We start from the raw sequence: 14,031 nt of genomic DNA, 5'->3' as shown, positions 1-14,031 counted from the left end.
CTTTAAATGATTGGATGGGATTTCACTTTTTGGATATATAGTATATATATATAGTATATATATAGTATATATATATAGTATATACTATATACTTTGGATATACCATACCATTTAGCAACTTCACTATTGGACATTGCTTTTAGCCTTTCCCTATTAAAATAGACATTATCTGATTTATGGGTTTTTAAAACTATGTTATGGACACAAACCCTTTTCCTTGATAGATGTTGTAAATTACCTTTGAAATTGGTCACTTCTTTTCACCATCCTGGTTTAAGCTCTTATCCCTTTCAGCTGGACTCCAGCCAGAATCTTCTCACTGGTCTCCCAGCCTCCACTGTTGCCTCTCTTCAGCCCTGTCTCTATAAACAGAGAAGCCTTTGCAAAATGCAATTCTAGTCATGTAACTGCTGCCTCTGCTTTTAAAACAGATTCTCATTAGGAAAAGGATGGAACTCTTTATCGTGGCTCCTCCCTTTGTCTTCAGCCTAATCTGATGCTGTGCTCCCACTCGCCCACTCTCTCTGCATCCACACCTGCTTCCTCTCAGGTCCTTGTGAAAGCCATTGTTGCTCCTGTCACAAGCCAATCTCCCTAATGAGGACAAGCCTCTAATATCACCACATATCTTTTCTTTGCAGCCCTTTTCACGTTGCAATTTTTACTTTACTTATTGGGTTTCATTAATGTTGGCCTCCTGCACCAGACAGCAAGCTCCACAAAGATAGGAATTGAGTCTGCTTTTGCTGATCCCTGTCTCTCCAAGTCCCAGCACATGATAAGTATTGATATTTTAAGTTATTTACTAGTGAAATACATTTTCTACTGGGTATTTGACTTTAAATTATGTTAATGGTATGTAAATTTTTGATTTACAAAATCTTAAAAGTACATCTAAATCTTTCTTCTATGATTTCTACCTTTGTTAGAACTATGCTTAAAAGTCCTCCCCCACTCCAAGAATACAGAAATATTGACCTTTTTTTTTTTTTAACTGCTTTCACACTTTTATTGTTTGCATTAAAATCTTCAATCTACCTGCAGTTTATTTTTAGCATATGGTATAATTTAGGGAAATAACTTTATTTACTTCCCAAATAGCCATTTTCCTAACACTTTTCCATCCTTTCCTTGCAGATCTGTAGTGATTCATTGCTTGCACCCTAAATCCTTTTCCATGTTTAGTTATGTAAATAATGTCTATTCTTACACTGGTAGTGTTACACTGTTACACTGGTAGTGTAAGTGTAGTAGTATTTGCCACTGTTTTCATTATTATAGCTTTAGGCTATGTTTTAGTATCTGACAGTCACCTTTTCTAAGAAAATATGTTTTTAAAAAAATAATACTTTCAAGTTATACAATTTGAATTCGGGTTACTACACAGAGAACTGTTGGGCAGAGCAACACAAATCCTTGAGCCCCACCCCCAGAGTTTCGGAGTCAGTAGGTCTGGAGTGGGGCCCAAGTATCATGTTAAGGAATATTTGAATATTAAGATGTAACTACATCTCTAGCAAGTTTCCTGATGCTGGTGTTGCCGCTGGTCCAGGGACCACAATTTGAGAACCTCTGCCTTAGGGTAAATAATTGAAATAAAGAATGTGGTCACCATGAGAATGGTCCTGATGTCTGCATTCACTCCCTGGTGTCCTCTCAGACTTAGGATGAGCCTACCCCCTGTACTTTGTGTGAGCATCTCCCTGACGGTGTCTCTGGCCCTGCTCCTGGCTCAAATTCAAAGGCGAGCCAAGAAGCATAGCCCTCCTTTCAGTGACCCCGCAAGGTGCTCAGCCGAATGGCACAGGTGCCCTACTGGTTACAAGAGTCAGGCTTTGGCCCCTCATAAGCAGAAACTAGAGAAGGGGAAGGACCTGTGACTCCCTTTGCTGGAGCTTCTCATGATTTTCCTTATGTTTAAGGGGAATAGAGCTGAGAACTCCCCTTTGCTTTCCGCATTCCCACTTCCTTGGCTATTTAATGGCTCCATCGTCCACACAAAGGGAGAATTAATTACTAACACCTGCTCCCGGACCAATAGCCAACTTCTTGACAAAGATTTTTTTCCACCTATTCCATACAATGTAAGCATCTTTAAGGAAATAAAAGTAGTTTGACCTGTTTAGCCATATAGTATATATCTCTGTGGAGAAAGTGGCCTCTTACTTCTTCCTTCATAAAGGGATGGACATTCTTTGCAGGAAATAAAATGGCCTTAAAGGTGCTATTTGCATTTGTTTTCCCTGTTTTTTGTTACTCATATTTCTCCCACTCACTTATATTTTCTCTATCTAGGTCACACAAAAGTTAAGTTGGAAATTGTCTGCATTTCCTGGAGGGATTCAGTTTCTGGAAATTTCTCCTTTTCATTTTTCACTTCGTAGTATCTAAAATGTGCCATTAGAAGACCTCTCCTCCCATCACAAGCAGACGAGAGTTTCCTATAGGACACTTTCCTGCATTCATTCCCTAATTCAGTGCACACTGAATGAGGCAACGTGTGGAGCCATGGGAACACAGAAAGATACATCTCCTGTCATCAAGGCCTCACTCTCTACTGATGAAGGCAGATACATTAGCTAACAATTACAATAAATATTGCACTGGAGGAAATCAGAGGATGCCTGGGGACAAAGGCCAGGGGCACTGCCCTCGGCTTGGTGGGGAGCCCGTCAAGGCATAACTCCCAGGAAGGGTGACATTTAAGTGAATCATTGATGGAGGGGGTTTGTGTATGTATTTATTTATTTCTATTATTAACTGTTATTATTATCTCATTTTTATTTACTTTTGGAATAGCAATACACTCACATGTTTGACAATTCAGTTAGTATGAAAGGGATATGGAAGTGCTGCCCCATAGAAATACGTGATTTAAAATTTTTCTAGTAGCTGCATTTTAAAAAGTAAAACAAAACAAGTTGTGTAATACCATACTTTATTTAAACCAACATATATAAAATTATCATTCCAACATCTAATCAGCAAAAAAACATATTAGTGAGATATTTTGCATTCTTTTTTCATACCAGGTCTTCCCACTGGACAAAGTATATTTTATATTTATAACACATCACAATTTGGAAAAGCCACATTTCAAGGGCTCAATAACCACACGTGACTAAGTGACTACATAGTCGTAAGTTTCAACCCCATTTCTGCCCTGAAGCTACTGAACTCCCCTCCCTAGAAGCAGGCACTATTGGTAACCTCAGGTGTTGTCTTCTGCGGAGAGTTATTATGTATACCAGCAATTATAAACACATATTCACAAATAATAGGATAATAATTACACTGTTGTGCATCCTACTTTTTTTCACTGAGTAAATCTTGAAGGTGTTTCATTATATGGGAAGCAAGCTCCATCTTTACTGCTGCCGAGTATCCTATTTTATGGATGTCACAAATTATTCATTTTGTCCTTATTGATGGGCATGTAGGTGGTTTCCAGTATTTGGTGCTTATTTGAGCTGGATTTTCAAAGAGGCAGAGGGCAACAGGTGCTAACCCACTGAGGATGAGGGAATGATATTCTAGAGAAAGACTAGCATGAAGGAAGGCATGGGGCACAAGGACACATGGCATTTAGGGATAATTTCTTGTGGCTCAAGATGTCTGGACAGTGGAGTGTGTGTGAACAGAAAAGAGGTTGAGGAGGCTGGAAGGGCAGGAAGAGACCAGATTATAAACAGCCTCGCCAGTGTCATGTTAAGGAGTTTGGACTTCATCCATAATGGAGAGTAATCAAAAGGTTTTCAGAAGCAGGGAAGAATTAATAGATGATTGAATTAATAAATAAATGGGGCAGGAGGGACAAATCTTCCATATGGATGAATTCTGATTAATAGATGTAGATGGGAAACAGAAAATAGCCATTTAGAGGACTACAGTAATAATTGCTGCAGGCAAGATCTACCTATGAATATTCAAATTAGTGGATGAAACTTTGAGAAACAGAATATTTGCATAGCCTCAAAGTATCTCCCCCAAAATATGTATTAATTATTGTGATGGTTTTAACATATGTCCAAATATTCTTTGATACTCCCTCTCCAGGAAGTGGAGCTTAGTTCCACTGGACTTGCTCACTCACTGCTAATGAATAAGGTATGGAAAAGGAAAAATAGTAACTTTACAGTGGACAAACCTGGCAGACACCACCTCAACCAAGTGATCAAGGTCAACATCACCAGGAATGTTGATATAGGGTACCCCTGACAAATGTGATGAGAAGGGCACTTCACCTCTGCGGTATACTTCCTCAAAACCCATAACCAGGTCTAATTATGAGAAAACATCAGATAAACCCAAATTGAGGGACATTCTACAAAAAAGCTAATCAATATTCTTCAAAAGTGTCAAGGTCATAAAAAACAAAGACGGAGAAACTGTCACACACCAGAAAAGACCAAAGAGATGTGGAATCCTGGGATGGGGTACTGGAACAGTAAAAGGACATTGGAGGAAAACTGGGGAAATACGACTGAAGTCTTTATTTTAGTTAATACCGTTGTACCCATGTTAATGTCTTAGTTTTCGTAAAGGTACCATAGCTATTGAAGATGTTAACATTAGAAGGAGCTGGGTGAAGATATACCATGGTACTCTGTGCTATCTTTGCAAACGTTCTGTAAATATAAAATTATTTCAAAATAAAAGTTTAAAAAAAAAGAATCAGGGGAGTGACGTGATTAGATTCACATTTTAGAAAAATCCCAGTGGTTGCAGTGGGGAAGAAGTTTGGAAGGGGAAAGACCAGAGTAGGGAGGTTACAAGGTCTTGCTACAAAAAGTCAGGAAGGGATAGTGGAGGCCCAAATGGGGGCAGAGGCAGCAGGAATCTGAGGCAATGGACAGACTGGAGAGAGCTCTAGAAGGAAACTCAATCAGATCTGATGATGGTTTGGTAAGGAAGTACGAGAACTCAAGATAACACCCAGTTGTCAACCATTAGATGGGCAGTGATATCATTCACTGAGATGGAGAAAACAACAAGAACAGGTTTCAGGGAAACAGTTCAGTTTTAGACCCGTTGAGTTGGGAGTACATTTAATATATCCAAGTGTCCATCAACAGATGAATGGATAAATAACATGTGGTATGTCCAGCGGTCCCCAACCTTTTCGGCACCAGGGACCGGTTTCGTGGAAGACAGTTTTTCCTTGGGGGGGGGGGGGCGGGGGCGGATTGTTCAGGCGGTAATGCGATGGGGAGCGATGGGAAGCGGCAGATGAAGCTTCGCTCGCTAGCCCACCGCTCATCTCCTGCTGTGCGGCCCGGTTCCTAACAGGCCGCGGACCACAACTGGTCCGCGGCCCGGGAGTTGGGGACCCCTGATCTATACAGTGGAATATTATTCAACCTTAAAAAGGAATGAAGTTCTGATGCATCCTACAACACGGATGAAACTCGAAAATATTACGCTAAGAAAAATAAGTCAGATACGAAAGGACAAATATATGATTCCATTTAGTTGAGCAACCGAGAGCAGGCCAATTCATAAAGACAGAAAGGTGAATAAAGGTTACCAGGAGTCGGGAGGAGGGAGAATTGAGGAGTTATTATTTAATGAATACAGAGTTTCTGTTTGGGATGATGAAAAAGTTCTGGAAATGGATAGTGGTGATGGTGGTACAACATTGTGAATATACTAAAATGCCTCTGAATTATACACTTAAACATGGTTAAAGTGGTAAAATTTTATGCTGTGTATATTTTCCCACAATATTTAAAAAAAAAAAAAAAAAATAGAAGGCCATGGTTAATGCTGCAAAGAAGCCAAGTAAGATAAGCTCTGAAAAATTATCCTTTGCAGTCTGTGCTATGGAGGCCATTGGTGATATTTCCAGAGCCCTTGCAGTGGAGAAAAGGTGTTAAAAATCAGATTGCAGTGGGTTGAAGGATGATTGGGAAGCGTGTGGACCAGGCATTGGCAAACTCTGGCTAAATCTGGCCTGCTACCTGTTTCTGTAAATAAAGTTGTATTGGACCACAGCCCACCCCTTCCTGTATGTATTGCCTTCGGTTGCTCTTGTGCTACCCCAGCAGAGCTGAGTAGCTGCCACAGAAAGCATGTGATCTGCAAAGCTGCAAATATTTATTATCTGGCCCTTTACAGAAAGTTCCCCAACCCCCGGACTAGACAAGACCCCTGGTCTTTCAAGAAGTTTGGTTTTCTTAGACAATTCCTGCGTTTCTGGTGAGGTTATTGAGTAGATGACAGTGCCCCTTCAGTCACCTAGCATAACAGACCCCATGCTAAGCAATAATAATAATGAATAAGAAGGAGAAAGAAGAGGAGGAAGGGGAAGAGAAGACGTTCATTCCTTCCTTTCTCTAACGAGATATTATCTTCACCATTACCTTCTGTCTCTTACAGCCCTGGAAAAAGGGATTGAAAGTCCCTTCACCCAACCGCCAAAAAAACTCCCCACTAGTAAATTGTCACTGGTGATAATAAACCTTCTGAAATGGCTACAAACTGCAGTTTGGTTTAAAGTTTCCTCATTAATGCAAGAAAATGCCCACAACCTGAGGCTTTTCAAGTGTTTATTAATTTACTTTCTGGGACTGAGTGCCAATACTTATTCAGATCAAAGAGAAAGCCGATGTCTTCAGCACTTGCTGTGTATCAGGAACTGTGCCAAGTTTTGTGCCTAGGTGACCTCACCGATAATCATCAAAACCCAGCAGATGGCCTTTCCCCATTTGACCGGTGGAACGGCGTTAGCAAGACCTGCTCCCCAGCCTGCTCCTGTGCTCCCTCTGTCCATAAGCCCCACTTTGATGGTCCGTCCATGGGATTCTGCCCAGAGGTACTGCTCTAACACCATCCTGCTTTCATGCACTCTGCCAGTGTCATCTAATACCTGGGTTTCACTTGTTCCCACCTTACCATTTATTTTTACATCGTCTGCAATAATCCCTCAAGCTCTTGGTTAGACACAGAGACCCAGTGAGGCAGCAGGAGGGGGTTATAGTGGCTTCCTCAGTTCCCATCTATTCATGTCCAGGTGATCGGCACATAAACGCATAGCAGTCAAACGCATAGTGTGACTTCTTTCCTCTTCGAGGCTGCCCTTGATAGCACAGCCTCTGACTGCCTAGATTTCTGCAGCCATCAAATCAGAACTAAAAGGGAACTCAGAGATCATCGACCCAACCCTTGACTGTGCCACTGAGAAAACCAACCGAGGAGCAGAGAGGGTTGGCAACTTATCCAGGCACACACAGCTTGTCAATAGCAGATCCTGGACCAGGAAGGCCCCAGTTGTTCCAGCTCCCAGCTTATCCTGCTGCAGTTCACTGCCTCCTGCCTGCCTCAGTTGATGAAGCAGGGGCCGTCTGCCTGCCTGTGGAGTGCTTACCTTGGAGCCCTTTTCATGAATGAGACCAGATGCAGAACTCCACATTGATCATTTCTGTCCCTCCCCTTTCTGCTTTCGGTTAAAGGCAGCCCCCCAGCTCCCAGCTGGCTCCTGTCCCCTCCCCCAGCCGGGAGAAGTTATTACATGAAGAGATCAGCTTACCAGTTTTCTTCCGAGGAGAGGCTGAGCTCGGAGCTCCGGGTAGTACAGTGAGGGAGAGCCGAGGGAAGCAGCGCGGTGCCTAGCGGAACTCCGGGGCTGGAATCCCGAGACACAAGTGCATCTGCTAGCTGTTAGCACTTGGCAGACGGACTTCTCCTCTAGGGTAGTTCTAACGTTGGGTAATAATGTTTGTCAGCTACCTGATATTAACATTGCTCCACGTTCAAACAGCAGTGTTAGCAAGACCTGGGGGAGAGGTAAGCCAAATAAAATATCTTGTCAGAAGTTGTATTTTCGTCAGCATTATATTTCCTCTTCTATCTACCAAGAGGGATCAGGGAAGGGGTTTTTATGGTGTGTAAAGAGTCATGCTTGATTTTGCTTTTTTAGGCTTGCCTTGTCTTTTCTTACAGGAAGACTTCTTTTCTTCTTGAAAAATCCTGTAATTTCTAAACTCGTCTTCTGGTACAGCTGCCACACCAGGGCGTTGGCATGGTCTTGGTGACAGATGCCTGGAGCATGTACGTTTCTAGTTCTGCTGTTGCAAAAAAAAAAAAAAAAAAAAAAAAAATGTACATGTCAGATTCCAATAGAGACTATTACCTGTTGCGAATTTTTCTCCAGTATTGCATATGCATGCTAGAGGGTGCATACTAGAGGAATTGCTTTTCTTTGCTGCTTTTGCATTACATTTTCCTCCTTTTTTGCTTTGATGTGCTTGGAAAAAATCTGTGTTTAACTTTGTATCATAGGTTTGAAGAAGGCTAGTGATACATAACAGGGCTCAGAGTGTCCCAGATCTACTGATCTACCATAGAAGAGAGGCATGTTTAAGACCCATGAGGATGATTTATTCTTATTGGTTTAGCTCATATGTTTGCTGGATACATTTTTGAACCTCATAAATGCCTGTAGGAGCCAGTTTTTGACACAGCGATTGGAAGGGATGATCATATGGGCTGGAGAGGGAAGCACTTAGGTGTATCCACCCTCACCTGCAAATAAGCCTGCAACAAATTTACCTCGTCCGCTGCTTTTACTCCTTATTCTGATGAAAAGTCTTGGAGACTGATGGCTGAGTAATGAAAGGATAGCCTTTTTCCTGAATCCATCTTCCTCTTTGAAAAGCCAAGTGAAAAGTGTATCTCCTAGAAAGGCCACTGGGCCACTTCACAGCTCTGCCTTTTGTTAGCATTGTGGGGACGGAGCAGGCTCTGAAAGCCTCCTGTAATGATTTTCCCTTTTCTAAGAGGAGTGGAAGCGAGCTGCTCCCAAATCCAGGCTGCAAGGCAAGGTATGGTTGCAGCAGGCTGTTTACTCTGTTCAAAGCGGACATGGTACAGAGGCGTGCAGCAATGGGTCATTTGTTCTAGGCTTTTAGCCTATTAGTTACCCGTGTCTTCTGCTCTGCAGTTATTTTCTGGGCCTGTTGGGTGGGGGGGAGGCGGGGTCTTGAATGGGAGCTGGAGGAACTGAATGGGTTAGTGATGCGGAGGCGGAAAGCAGACCATTACCCTCTAGTTGCAGTTGAAGTTCGCAACTTCCCTGTTGATTTTTTAGTGGAGTAAATGACAAATGGGCCGGCCTGACTCAGCCTGGAGCACTTAAGCATGTGAGAGGAGAGCTCATATGGAAAATATTTCTATCACCGCTGCATACGCATATGGTCTGGGGAGACCCCCATACAGAGCAAATCACAGCGCTCCAGCAGCCCCTCAGTGGCGTGCCAATTATTCTTATTAACAGCGGGGCCAAGGGCAGGCTCCAGTTACCTGCACACAGCTGGCTCCCGGCGAAGGCCACTCTGCAATGCGTGTGCTTCAAGCCTTGTGTCACATGCGGAGAGGCCAGTGGCTCTGTTTCACTTTACAGTCAGCACAGCAGATGAAAAATTCAAGGGGATTACACGGGCTCATCCAAATCTTGACTGTTCAGATGGCACTTAGCACTCAGGAGAGGAAGGCAGAACTTCTGTCTTTTGAGTTAAAGTGTGTGTGTGTGTGTGTGTGTGTGTGTGTGTGCTTAATACTCAGAAAAGCCAATCAGAGGTGATGAATGCCTGCTGTCTCTTCCTTTGTTCTACCCTGCTATGCTAAATAAAGACCCTCCTGTGCCTTTTCCCCTTTTCTTTCTAGTTTACCTTCCTTCCGTGTGTGTGTGTGTGTGCACACGTGTGTGTATGTGTGTGCCACTGCAAAGCCTTGGCTCCATAACTACTGTGCTCCTAGAAAACTGTACAATTAAGATTCCTTTCCCCTTGTTGGAAATGAAACGATGAGGAAGAACATGAGTATGAACTGCTCCCCCTCCCTCCTTAAAAAGAATGTCGTTTATATGGAGCTTTGGAGAATGTGGCATTTCTTTATAAGAGGCTCTTTTTTTATAACCATGTTACTTACAAAACGCACCCGTAAACATGTGGTGTCATCCCCAAGTCACCCAGATTTTCATTTTCTCGGCCAGCCGGTTTTCTTGCAGGTTTTAATTACCTTCCCTTTAGATGTTTATAAAAACACATGAGGAAAAAGAAGGAAGGGGAAGAGAGTGTCATACACCTCGTGGTGTTTGGCTGGCTGTGTTCTCAGTGTGGATGGACGCCAAGCAGTAAACTCTGAGCAGGAGCTCACAGACTCAGTTTTCTAGGGTGTGAGGTCCTTCCAGATAACCAGGGGCTGGCAGGTGGTGGGAAGAGGGGGTGAGATTCAAAGCAAGTCTTCTTTAGCATCCTGTTGCTGGCACTGTTGCGTTGGTGACTGTCAACCAAGGACAGAACAACCCAGTATGGGGTCGGTGCATGGGTTGGAGAACAAGCACAGAGAAGGACTGTTCCCTCTTTCATTTTCTGGTTGCAGGAGCATTAAACTAAGAACACTGAGGCCCCTAGAATGCTTTTGCCTTTGTCACAATAGGACAGCATTGGTGTTCACTTGAACAGACTGTGTGCATCCCTTGAAAGAATGTAAAGGACCGTGAATCAGGCTGGACCTTGGGTGCATTTTTCAGTGTGGGAAGCGTGCCAGGATCCAGTTTCTTTGCAGGATGCAAGAGAATGGTGTGTGGGGATATGTGTGTACATTTCCTGAACTTGGACTTACCTTCTCAGATAAGACCAATGCGATACAGTTATATGTGCAGAGGGGGTGGGAGAGGCAACTGGAAACCTGTATAGTTCGTACACTGTGGTGAGACAGATTCCTAGAAGTGAGCCAAGAAGACGTTTATTTTCATTTTGATGAAGCAATTTGGCAAAACGTATCAAAATTAAAAATAAATATCTCAGCTGCTAACAGGTATGGGCTATCTTTTGTGGTGATGAAAATGTTTCGGAGTTAGTGGTAATGGTTGCACAATTTTGTGATTGTACTGAGTCGTACCTTTTAAAAGAGTAAATTTTATGGCATGTGAATAATATCTCAACTTATTTAATTAAAAATAAATAATAAGTGTCTCTTTGATGCAGCTTTTCCATTTCTAATACTTTATCAAATAGATCTACTCTGAATGTGCAAAATGCCCTCTAAACCATTTGCCACTATGTAGCTGTTACAACAACCTACATGTCCCTCAGTAGGGGACAAATGCACCCAAAGTCCAGACGAACTCACAGTCCTTTACATTCTTTCAGGGGATGCACGCAGCCTGTGCAAGTGGACACCAGTGCTGTCCTATTGTGACAAGAGCAAGGGCATTCTAGGGACCTAGAGTGGACCTAGCATTAAACCTCTTAGTTTAATGCTCCTGCAGCCAGAAAATGAAAGAAGGAATAGTCCTTCTCCGTTTATTTTCAAACCCGTGCACCGACCCCATACTGGGTTGTTCTGTCCTTGGTTGACAATCATCACCAAGGTGTTCAGAAAGAATGGGGTAGCTCTACACGCACTGATATGAAATGACCACCAGGTTATGTTGTTAGGTAAGAAAAGAACAACATGTATAAAATGCTACCCTTTTTGTAAAATGTGTTAACATATTTGTCCATCCTCTCTCTGGAAGGATATGTGAGAAAATGAGGGAAAAAATAGAGTGGCTGGGGAAGGAGAGCCGGTGAGACTTATGATTTACTATATACCTTTGGTACCTTTTGAATTGTGTGCAGTGAGCATGTCTTATCAGTTAAAAAATAATAATAAAATGCATGATGTAATAATAAATCACTTAGTAATGAAATATGTGATATAATAGATAACATCCTCAACAATTGCTCATAGCAGGTGCCAAGGTGAAGTATACATGAGTTAATAGGCATAACACAAGTTCAGCTCAATGAAGTGATTTCTTAAGGGCTAAAATGATGTTCTTTAGGTGGCTCATTCATTCATTTAACACCTACTTAAAACCCCTCTGTTTTCTCATTTTGCAATGAGGATAACAACAGTAGCTATTTTAAGGGTGGTTGGAAGGATTACCACCAACCAACAGACTCACAGATATGGAGGACAGACTAGTGGTTACCAGTGGGGAGAAAGAACGGAGAGGGGCAAGATAGAGGCATAGGATTAAGAGGTACAAACTACTATGCCTAAAATAAATAAGCTATAGGGATATATTGTAGAGCACAGGGGATATAGCCAATAACTATAAATGGGGTATAACCTTAAAAAATTGTGAATTACTGTGTTGTACACCTGAAATTTATATAATTTTGTAAATCAACTATACCTCAATTTAAAAAAAAAGATTTTTAAAATGTGATAATATGTGTAGAGCTCTTAGCTTGGTGTGTCAGGCACAGAGTAAACAGCACTTATTGGCTATTACTACAATTACTATTTATTGCAAATGCTACCAGAGTGTGCCACCTCAGTGCTGAAAAAAGGAAGGTAAAAAAATAAGGTCTTTGTCTTTGATGAGCTTATACTTTAAAAGGGGCACAGAGTGCAAACAATTAATGATTATGCAATAAGAAGCTCTCTTTAATTGCAAAAGCAGAGGCAAAAAAGCAGTGAAATCTGCCTAAGAAAGTGAAGAAAGATTCCACAGACAATGTCAATTTGAAAAACTCAAAGTGTTTTGCGTTGGGGCTCTTCAAGACAACCCCCAGGTTCAGTGATTCACAGTGATTCTATAAATCAGCATATAGTTGCACTTACAGCTATAAATTATCACAGTGACAGGATACAAGAAAACCAACAAAGAAGAAGGTGCATGGGGTGAAGCTGGGGGGAAACCAGACGAAAGTTCCAATGAAGTGGAGTCACACAGGGCCCACTTCATTCCCCCAGCAATGTGTTGTGACAGCACGTGTGAAATATTGCCAACCAGGGAAGCTTGTAGACCCTCAGCACCTCAGGTTTTTGTTGGGGGCTGGCCACGCAGGCACTCTCTGCCTGCCATGTACCAACATTACAGACTCCCAAAGGGAAACAGCTATTCAGCATAAACCGAATTGTTCATACAGTACATGCAAGTGAGCCACTCTTACCAGTTCTGGGAATGGTGAGCACCCTCCCAAAATCCAAGTTCCCAGACACCAGCCAATGGCCAACCTCATAAGCAGGTGTTTTTTTTGGCTGCGTTGGGTCTTCGTTGCTGCGCGCGGGCTTTCTCTAGTTGCGGCGAGCGGGGGCTACTTTTCGTTGCGGTGCGCGGGCTTCTCATTGCAGTGGTTTCTCTTGTTGCAGAGCACGGGCTCTAGGCACGCGGGCTTCAGTAGTTGTGGCACCTGGGCTCAGTAGTTGTGGCTCGTGGGCTCTAGAGCCCAGGCTCAGTAGTTGTGGTGCACGGGCTTAGTTTCTCCGCGGCATGTGGAATCTTCCCGGACCAGGGCTCGAGCCCATGTCCCCTGCATTGGCAGGCGGATTCTTAACCACTGCGCCACCAGGGAAGCCCCATAAGCAGGTATTTTTAAAGGAGAGTAGTCAGGTCTGCTATGTTAACTCCTCTGCACAGATGGGTAGGCAACTTAAGGGGAAAAATAGGGCAGGAGGATGTTCCAGGCAGAGGGAAAAGATATGTAGAGACCCAGAAATAAGAAAGAACATGGCATACTCTGGAAGCAGTTCAGATTACACGATCATATTGTGAGGGATGTGTCAGGAGAAGGTTTGTCAGTCACCTGGATCCTGAGGGTTGGAGTTTTTTTTCTGTGCCTTTGGAAGTTCCAGAAATCCTGTATCTACAGTCTTAAGATTATATTTTTATGACATCATTTAGATTACCATTGTGGAACATTTTCTTGGTCATAGATTATTGAAATTATTTCCTAAGGGTTAAAGTAAGTGAAATAGTGAAGGTAGGGTTGTTTTGTAAGCGGTGACAGACTTTATAAGTAGCTAGCCATCATTATTAGTCCCTGGAGTGGTATTTGTGGCAAATAGGAATGAAGGATCAATGTAATGCCCTGAGTGACTGATTCTTTGTGCACAATTTTCAGTGGCTCCACCTTTCTTTCGCCTTCTTAGGAATACAATTTTCAAAACCAACTATGTGGAACTACCTTGATAATATAAGACCTGAGTTTGAGCCTTGGGTCTACCATGTTTAGCCATATGACTTTTGACATT

General features: G+C 42.6%; 1 protein-coding gene across 2 annotated transcripts in view; it reads left to right on the top strand.

Moving 5' to 3' along the window:
* Window positions 1-14,031, top strand: part of THSD4 (thrombospondin type 1 domain containing 4) — a 589,040-nt gene that overhangs the window by 385,488 nt on the left and 189,521 nt on the right. The gene's annotated exons all lie outside the window — the stretch shown is intronic.

Source organism: Eubalaena glacialis, chromosome 2, assembly GCF_028564815.1.
Source record: "Eubalaena glacialis isolate mEubGla1 chromosome 2, mEubGla1.1.hap2.+ XY, whole genome shotgun sequence".
Classification (NCBI taxonomy): Eukaryota; Metazoa; Chordata; class Mammalia; order Artiodactyla; family Balaenidae; genus Eubalaena; species Eubalaena glacialis.
Note: the sequence above shows the minus strand (reverse complement) of the source record. Positions and strands in the feature narration are given on the sequence as shown.